This window comes from Entelurus aequoreus, linkage group LG11 (genome assembly GCF_033978785.1).
Source record: "Entelurus aequoreus isolate RoL-2023_Sb linkage group LG11, RoL_Eaeq_v1.1, whole genome shotgun sequence".
Taxonomy (NCBI): Eukaryota; Metazoa; Chordata; class Actinopteri; order Syngnathiformes; family Syngnathidae; genus Entelurus; species Entelurus aequoreus.
The window spans coordinates 47,349,253-47,358,805 of NC_084741.1; positions in this window are offsets into that span (position 1 = coordinate 47,349,253).

Here is a 9,553-nt window from a genome sequence, read left to right on the forward strand (position 1 = left end):
AGTATACATTTTCTGATTCATGTAGGATTATCATTAGTGGACACTGGATACATATAAATATTATTGTTAGTGCATCTACAGGGAGTTAAGTCTCCCTTAAAAACTAGTGATGTCTCTGTTGTGAACTTTGCTCTAGGTTACTTGAATGTACCACAGTTATGTGCTAAGAGATGCAAAATTAAAACTGAAACTTATCTTTGTCTTATGCTGCCATAAATACATGGCGTGGCGAAGTTGGTAGAGTGGCTGTGCCAGCAATCGAAGGGTTGCTGGTTACTGGGGTTCAATCCCCACCTTCTACCATCCTAGTCACGTCCGTTGTGTCCTTGGGCAAGACACTTCACCCTTGCTCCTGATGGCTGCTGGTTAGCGCCTTGCATGGCAGCTCCCGCCATCAGTGTGTGAATGTGTGTGTGAATGGGTGAATGTGGAAATACTGTCAAAGCGCTTTGAGTACCTTGAAGGTAGAAAAGCGCTATACAAGTATAACCCATTTATCATTATCATTTATATATGTCTTCTATAACCTCGTCGGGGTTGCCAAATGTTGACGCTGTGTGTCTGTGTGTTTATATATGCTTATAAAGATGAGCTTTGATGACATCTGTGTTGAGTTAACAGTTGAAGTGTTCCACAATGTGTTATTAAACTTTGACAGCAAAATATATTTTATCTAAACTTTCATGATGTTGTATTTCAGAACTGATTAATTTAAATGGAAGAAACACATCGTTAAATCTTTACAAAAGCCTGAGCCATGACCATGGTCATCATGACACACTTCAGTGTCAAACCCAATTGTTTAAACATGTAAAATTGAGTAAAGCAGAACGCTTGAAAGCCTTTGGAAAAAAGTTATGAGATTAGCTGAGGCATCTAATATACTCTCAAATATGGTAATTCAATACTTTTAATTCAAAAGCATATGCATCGGTTAAGTGACACATTCAAGCGGCATGGTCTGCATCCTAATGAGGCCGTTATCTCGTAAGTTCCTGTTTGCCGCCTTGTTTCTGTTAGTGCTTCGTGATTGCACGCAGCTTTGTCTGGTGGCTAAGACGGAGCACCGAGACAGGTGGATAATGTCTGCAATCAGAGTCATTCATTAAAGTTCTCCATCCCTACTAAGAAGGTGGCAGCTTGTTCCTCTGCGTCCGTTAGTTCTGTCATACCACTTTCATGTCTCCTTCATCCTTAACTTCCAGTTTCCACGCTGTGATTATTGGGTTTCTTTCTTGCTGAAGCCAATTGCCATTCTCCGTGGCGTCTTCATGAACTGCCTGGCTGTTGTGCTCCAGTTTTTCTTCCGGACTTTGAGCTGTGATTTACCGACTTGGACAGTTGGAATTCTCTTCCTTTTCCTAGTTCTAGTATTTTCACCAGAGATCTGTCAGACACTTTCAGTTATTTTTTTGACACTATTGTCTGTAGCTTTTGGTTTTGATTGCATTTTTTCAGAACGATGATTTTTTTGTACATTCTACCACAACTCCTGTTTTCTGCATGGCAACTAGCTGTCCGTCACAACAAGACCAGAAGTCAAAGACGTAGGTGAGAAAAGAACATTTTATTTACAAGTAACAAATCCTGATACCACAATGCGCTCTTTGTTGCTGATAAATATAATATTTTATCCTTCAATGTAATTAAAAAGCTTTGCAAATAGATAAAAATGTTATGGCTGTAATGTAATAAACTCGGTACACTGCAAAAACTGAAATCTAAGTAAGATTAAATATCTCAAATAAGGGTGATATTTTCTTTTTTTCTGTCTGATAAGATCATTCTTCTCACTAAGCAGATTATATGTTAGTGTTTTACTTGTTTTAAGGGTTTTGGTCCTAAATTATCTCAGTAAGATATTGCAGCTTGTTGCTGAGATTGTATGACCTATATTGAGTTCATACTTGTCATTAACACTCACAAGTATAAAGCTACTTTTTTTAAAAAAATAATTTCTTACTTCAAGCATGAACAAAAAATCATGACGCCGAGCGCATATCATTATGTCTAGATAATGGCACTAGCATTTACTTAATTTAAGAATATTTTTCAACATATTGAGCAAAAAGGTCAAATGTTTTTCTACCAAGAAAAGTGCACTTGTTTTAGTGAGAATATAGTTATTTTAAGGTATTTTTGGGTTCATTTTACTTGTTTTGGAAAGTCTTGACTAGCCGAATTTTCTTGTTCTATTGGCAGATAATTTTGCTTAGTTCAAATAAAATACCCCTATATTTTGTATTTTTTTCCCTTGTTTTTGAACACTGACTTTTTGCAGTGTACATTGGCGATAACAATGAAAACCTGATGGCTCTAAAATTGTCAACAAAACAAAGTTTTCTACTACAAAGGTTAGTGCAAGTTTTACATTTGTATATTTGCAGTATTGGCAATTTTTTGACAGTAACAATGACAATACTGTGACAATTGTTCCACCCAACTGATTGATTTGGATGCAGCAATCCAAACAATCATTATCACCTATGGTGAAAAAGAAAAAAACATAAGGCAGCACAAATGGTAATGTTCCCACTGAACCATGTTGACATTATAAAAACATCTAAGCACCATACACATGTCAAAAATTAAACCCGTCTAATGTCACAACAAAGCATGATGGGTAATATGCGAAACAAACACACTTCCCCAAGTTTGACACATATTAACTGTGTATGATGTTTCTGATCACATGCGACATGTTATGGTGTGTCAGGGAACTTACGGTAGTAAACCAAGTAGGAATCTGACCTTTTATATACTTTTAATTTTCAATGTTGTATATTTTGTCACTATCTGATGGTTGCAGTTGTAAATAACCGTTAAAAGTTTTGTTGTTGTTCAGTAACTTGCTCTAATAGTCCCCGACGGGATCACCACCTTATCGTGGTGGGGCACTTTGTGCGTCTCCATGACCCCTAGAGCTATGTCGGCTGGAGTCTTGTACTCCTGGCAGGGTTACCCAAGCCGAACAGGTCAAAGGGTAGAGTCCAGACTAAGAGTGATACCGAAGACCTCAACGGTAGAACAGGCAGAAGATGGTAGCAGTGACAAGCACCACAATGGCTGTAAAAGTGGACGAAGGCTAAGGGAGCACACCCTGACAGAAAAGCAAGCTGGTGGCGGCAAGCTTTGAGGCGGTTTCCCAAAAACCTGGATTCCGGCAGTTTACTGCAGTTGTAAGAAGATGCTGGTCGTCTAGGGTCTCCCTTGCCACTGGAACGATCTTCTTACAATCAAGGTAGTGGCGTTGGGAAAAGCGCACCCCTCATGCCACTCTAAAAAACATCATTGCGCAGGTATCTTCTTTACCTGAGTCTCCGACCTCAAAAGTCTGACGGCGATGGAGCGTCCAGTAACGGGGGCAGGTTTGAATGAGCTGGAACTCTGCACGTCAGCGGCACAGGACAACGGTCGTTAGCAGCTGGGATTGAGTGGCAGCTGTTTCCGGCAGACTCCTGTGCGTCTGAGCAGCCCCTATTGAGGGACCGCACTGCTCACCCCAATTGGGGAAAGGCCTAGAAAAGGTGGCCTCAAGATTGCCCACTCAACACTACCCGGGCAGGAAACCGCACCTGTCAGGACATTCCATTACGTGGTCGAAATACAAAGATTATACCATTTAGAATTGCAGCATGGAACATAAGGACACTCCTGGATGCCAGTCCGGACAGACCACAGCGCAGAACAGCACTTGTTGCCAGCGAGCTAAAGCGCTACAATGTGGATGTGGCAGCACTCAGTGAGACCCGATTCCTCGAGGAAGGCTCACTCAATGAAGTAGGAGAGGGTTATACGTTCTTTTGGAAAGGATACCCCACGGGCGGACCACACCTTCACAGAATTGGTTTTGCAATCAAGAACAGCCTTCTGCTCAAGCTCACAGAATCACCAGTGGGTGTCAGTGAAAGGCTCATGACTCTTCGCATCCCCCTTGCAAAATGCAGACATGTCACTTTGGTAAGTGCCTATGCACCAACTCTGCCATCCAATGATGAAGAGAAGGACTGCTTCTACCAGGCACTCGATGACATTCTCAGTCACATCCCGAGGAGTGGCAAAATCATGTTGCTTGGTGATTTCAATGCAAGAGTCGGAAAGAACATGCAAAACTGGAATGGTGTGATCGGCGCCCACGGCATTGGAAAAGTCAACCCCAATGGCATGAGACAAGGAGTCTCATGCCATTGGGGTTGACTTTTCCAGTCTCTGTGCGGAACACGATCTTACCATCACAAACACCATCTTCCAACAAAAGAACAAATATAAGGCATCCTGGATGCATCCCAGGTCCAAACACTGGCACCTGATCGACTATGCGATCGTGAGGAGGGCTGACCTCAAGGACGTGCTCATTACAAGAGCTATGCGAGGGGCAGACTGCTGGACCGACCACCGCATGATTCTGACAAAGGTCAGAATGCATGTTCGGCCCCTAACACGTCACGGTGCACCAAAGAGGAAAACACTCAACTGTGCCAAACTCTCCAGCAGCGACACCCGTGACAACTTCCGTCGCTCCCTAGCTGAGAAGCTGGCAGACATTGAGCCGCTGATCACCTCAGAGTCTGGGATGGATGAGAAGTGGACCTCTCTATCCACCATCCTCTTTGACACTGCAGCCCAAGCCATTGGTTTTAAAACCAAGAAACACCAGGACTGGTTTGACCAGAATGCTGGAGAGATCTCCACCCTCCTGTACAGAATGCACAAGGCACACAGAGCCACCCTGAACAACCCACAATCCCAATTCCATAAAAAGCAATGGCAAGCCCTTCGTTCTGAGGCCCAAACAACTCTCAGAAAACTGCAAGATGATTGGTGGATCTCAAAGGCCAATGCAATCCAGTCTCACGCTGATAGAAATTATATGCACAGTTTCTATGATGCAGTGAAAACCATCTACGGCCCCAGAAACTGCTCCTGGCACCTGTTAGATCTGCTGATGGAACATCTTTAATCAAGGATCAGGCTATGATAGTGGAGCGGTGGGCTGAGCATTTTAACACCGTGCTCAACCAGCCCACCACAGTGGACCCAACTGTCCTTGCAGAGCTCCCTGAACATCCTAGCCTGCCAGATCTCGACCTCCCCCCAACCTTCAAAGAAATCCTGCATGCAGTCAAAACCCTGAAAAACAATAAATCCCCTGGACCTGACAGCATCCCGACTGAACTTCTCAAGGAAGGAGGCTACCTCTGTACACGGACACTGCATCTCTACATTTCAGAGGTGTGGAGACGAGAGTGTGTCCCGCAACAGTGGAAAGATGCCAACATTGTGACCATCTACAAGAACAAAGGAGACAAATCCATCTGCTCCAATAGTAGGGGTATCTCTCTGTTGGCCATTGCTGGAAAGGTCCTTACCAAGGTCATGCTCCGCAGACTCATCCCCGCAATATCAGAACGGGTCACCCCAGAGTCGAAGTGTGGTTTTCGGAAGGACAGGGGGACAATTGACATGATCTTTGTGACACGTCAGCTCCAAGAGAAATGCCGGGAGCAGCACAAGGACTTGTTCATTGCCTTTGTCGACCTTTCAAAGGCATTTGACACAGTGAACAGGGACCTACTGTGGCAAGTCCTGAAGAGATTTGGGTGTCCACCCAAGTTTCTCACCATCCTTGCACAGTTCCATTCTGGGATGATGGCCCGAGTGGTAGTGGGAAGACACAGCTCAGAGCCCTTTGGTGTGAAAACTGGAGTGAAGCAGGGCTGTGTGCTGGCTCCAGTTCTTTTCAACATCTTCCTCGTCTGTGTCACAACACTGCTACGTAGGGGGATGGAGGAGCAGGCTGGAGTTACCATAGACTTCAGGCTTGATGGTAACCTGTTTAACATCAGGAGGCTACAGGCAACTACCAAGCTGACCTCAGAGACCATCATTGAGCTGCAATACGCCGATGACTGTGCCCTGGTTGCCCATACACCACAGGCTCTGCAAAACATCCTCTCGGCAGCTGTAACTGCATATACCAGAATGGGACTGACGATCAACACCCAGAAGACAGAGGTACTCTGTCAGTCCAGTGCTGACCTCCCACAATACCCCACAATAACCCTCACAGCAGCAGGGCAACAGCTGCTCACGGTGCCCACCTTCAAATACCTGGGGAGCATAATGTCTGACACCTGTTCAATGGATGATGAGATCCAGAACCGCCTCAAGCAAGCATCAGCATTTTTTGGTCGTCTAAGGAGAAGGGTTTTTCAGAACAGCAACCTCAAACTCCACACCAAAGTGCTGGTCTACAGAGCAGTATGCATCACTGCATTACTGTACAGATGTGAGGCATGGACTATCTACAGCCGCCATCTGAGAAGCCTGGAGACCTTCCATGTAAGATGTCTGCAGAAGATCCTTGGCATCACATGGAAGGACAGAGTGCCGCACACAGAAGTGCTGGAGAGGGCAGGCAGCTGCAGCGTGGAGTCCATCATGACCCAACATCAACTCAGGTGGTTGGGGCATGTCATCCGAATGCCCAGCCATAGACTCCCACGCAGAATCCTCTATGGTCAGTTACACCTTGGCCAACGCAGTGCTGGTGGGCAGAAGAAGCGGTTCAAAGACCAAATGAAGACCACACTGAAGAGATGCCAGATCAACCCCTCTTCATTGGAGGAACTTGCTTCCTGCCGAGACCTCTGGCGCTCCCACTCCTCACAGGGAGTGGATTATGTAGAGGAACAGCGCACACAACACCGTGCAGCAAAGCGTGCGAAGAGGCATGCTCGCCAAGCCACTCCTGCTCCCCCCAGCACCTCCTTCACATGCCCGGTCTGTAACCGCATCTGTGGATCCAGGATCGGACTGTTCAAACATCAGCAGACTCACAAATAAAAGAAGATGGTCATCATCGAATCGATGGACAACCATAAGCAAGCAAGCTTTAATAGTTTAGCAAGCTGAAGTGTCTCAAACAATTTCCTGATAATATAGTAAAACATGCATGCACTTGCAGATGACAGGCTTTTCTCTTCCGTTATATGCATGGTGAACGGTTTAAAAAAAAAAAAAAAAAAAGCTGTAAAAGTGTCCCCTTTTACTAATGGTATTTATTCGATTGACCGATCCCACACCTTTCTTGTACTCATTACCTTCAAGTCTGGTAGAATGACATCATCTTTTCACATTCTGAATAAGAATGCAAGATTTAATTATACTGTTTTTTGTCGTAATGCTGTTGGATACACTGCAATTCTACAAACATCTATATATATATATATATATATATATATATATATATATATATATATATATATATATATATATATATATATATATATATATATATATATTGTATATGTATGTGTATATATATATATATATATATACTGTATATATATATATACATATATATATATATATATATATATATATATATATATATATATATATATATTACAGTCGTGGTCAAAAGTTTACATACATTTGTAAAGAACATAATGTCATGGCTGTCTTGAGTTTCCAATAATTTCTACAACTCTTATTTTTTTGTGATAGAGTGATTGGAGCACATACTTATTGTTCACAAAAACATTCATGAAGTTTGGTTCTTTATGAATTTATTATGGGTCTACTGAAAATGTGACCAAATCTGCTGGGTCAAAAGTATACATACAGCAATGTTAATATTTGGTTACATGTCCCTTGGCAAGTTTCACTGCAATAAGGCGCTTTTGGTAGCCATCCACAAGCTTCTGGCAAGCTTCTGGTAGAAATTTTGACCACTCCTCTTGACAAAATTGGTGCAGTTCAGCTAAATGTGTTGGTTTTCTGACATTGACTTGTTTCTTCAGCATTGTCCACACGTTTAAGTCAGGACATTGGGAAGGCCATTCTAAAACCTTAATCCTAGCCTGATTTAGCCATTCCTTTACCACTTTTGACGTGTGTTTGGGGTCATTGTCCTGTTGGAACACCCAACTGCGCCCAAGACCCAAACTCCCGGCTGATGATTTTAGGTTGTCCTGAAGAATTTGGAGGTAATCCTCCTTTTTCATTGTCCCATTTACTCTCTGTAAAGCACCAATTCCATTGGCAGCAAAACAGGCCCAGAGCATAATACTACCACCACCATGCTTGACAGTGTTCCTGGGATTAAAGGCCTCACATTTTCTCCTCCAAACATATTGCTGGGTATTCTAAAAGGGGGGTGGAATTTAGCATCTTTCTCATAATTTCCGGGTCTAAATTGGATGCCAAAGTTGACCAACTTGTCAGATCATGTACTTATCATTTTACTATCAAGGTAAAAGATGTTATTTATGATCCATTGTTACAAAACTTATTTTTGTCATGTATCACCATACAGGGTATTGTAGCCAAACAGCTAAATTTTTGTTTCATCTGACCACATAACTTTCCTCCAGAAGGTCTTATCTCTGTCCATGTGATGTCAGATGAAACAAAAATTAAGCTGTTTGGCTACAATACCCTGTATGGTGATACATGACAAAAATACGTTTTGTAACAATGGATCATAAAGAACATTTTTACCTTGATAGTAAAATGATAAATACATGATCTGACAAGTTGGTCAACTTTGGCATCCAATTTAGACCCGGAAATTATGAGAAAGACGCTAAATTCCACCCCCCTTTTTTCTTTGTGAGGATTATGAGTAGGGATGATGTTCGAAACCGGTTCTCCTGGTTGTTCAATAAGAAAAAAAACGATTCCATGGACTCGAATCCCTTTTTGAGAACCGGTTCCCGTTATCGAGGCCACTATAGTGAAGAAAAAGAGTTGGTTCTTTATTCGAATCCCGTCCCACAGGAAATGCCCTGTGGCACGTCCCAGGAAATTACGTAGCTCAGTCATTAGGTGGCAGATACAGAAAGCAGCAACAACAATGGACCGGAAAAAACTCCTCAAGGCATGGCTTCATTTTTCAAAAAAATATGACGAGGAAACGGCTATCTGCATTTATTGCCAGGCTTCGCTCTCATGTAAGGGGGGGAAATACAACAAGCATGTTGAAACATGTTCAGGCTGCACATAACCTGAAGGTTAGAGAAAGGTGTCGTGGAGAAGCAGCGACGAAGTCCCTCTTCAAACTGCAGTGTCAATTCCAGTGATAGTGCTAGTGAGTAACTAACGTTAACTGTTGCCGGTTAATTTCCATATCTGCTTACTCGTAGCCTTTAGGCTAAAATAACGTTGCCTCGTATGTCAATCCAGGATTACAGTAATGTTAGCTAGACTAACGTTACCTAAGCATAGTCAGTGGCTAACGGTAACGTTAACGTTAGCCTTTTTGTATGTGTCTGATAACGTTAACGTTATCTTGTAGCCTACACCAGTGGTCCCCAACAACCGGTCCGTGGATCGACTGGTACCGGGCCGCACAAGAAGAAAAAAAATAATAATAACTTTATTTTTTTATTTTTTTAAATCAACATAAAAAAACACAATATACACTTACAATTAGTGCACCAACCCAAAAAACATCCCTCCCCCATTTACACTCATTCACACTCATTCGCACAAAAGGGTTGTTTCTTTCTGTTATTAATATTTCTGGTTCCTACATTATATATCAATA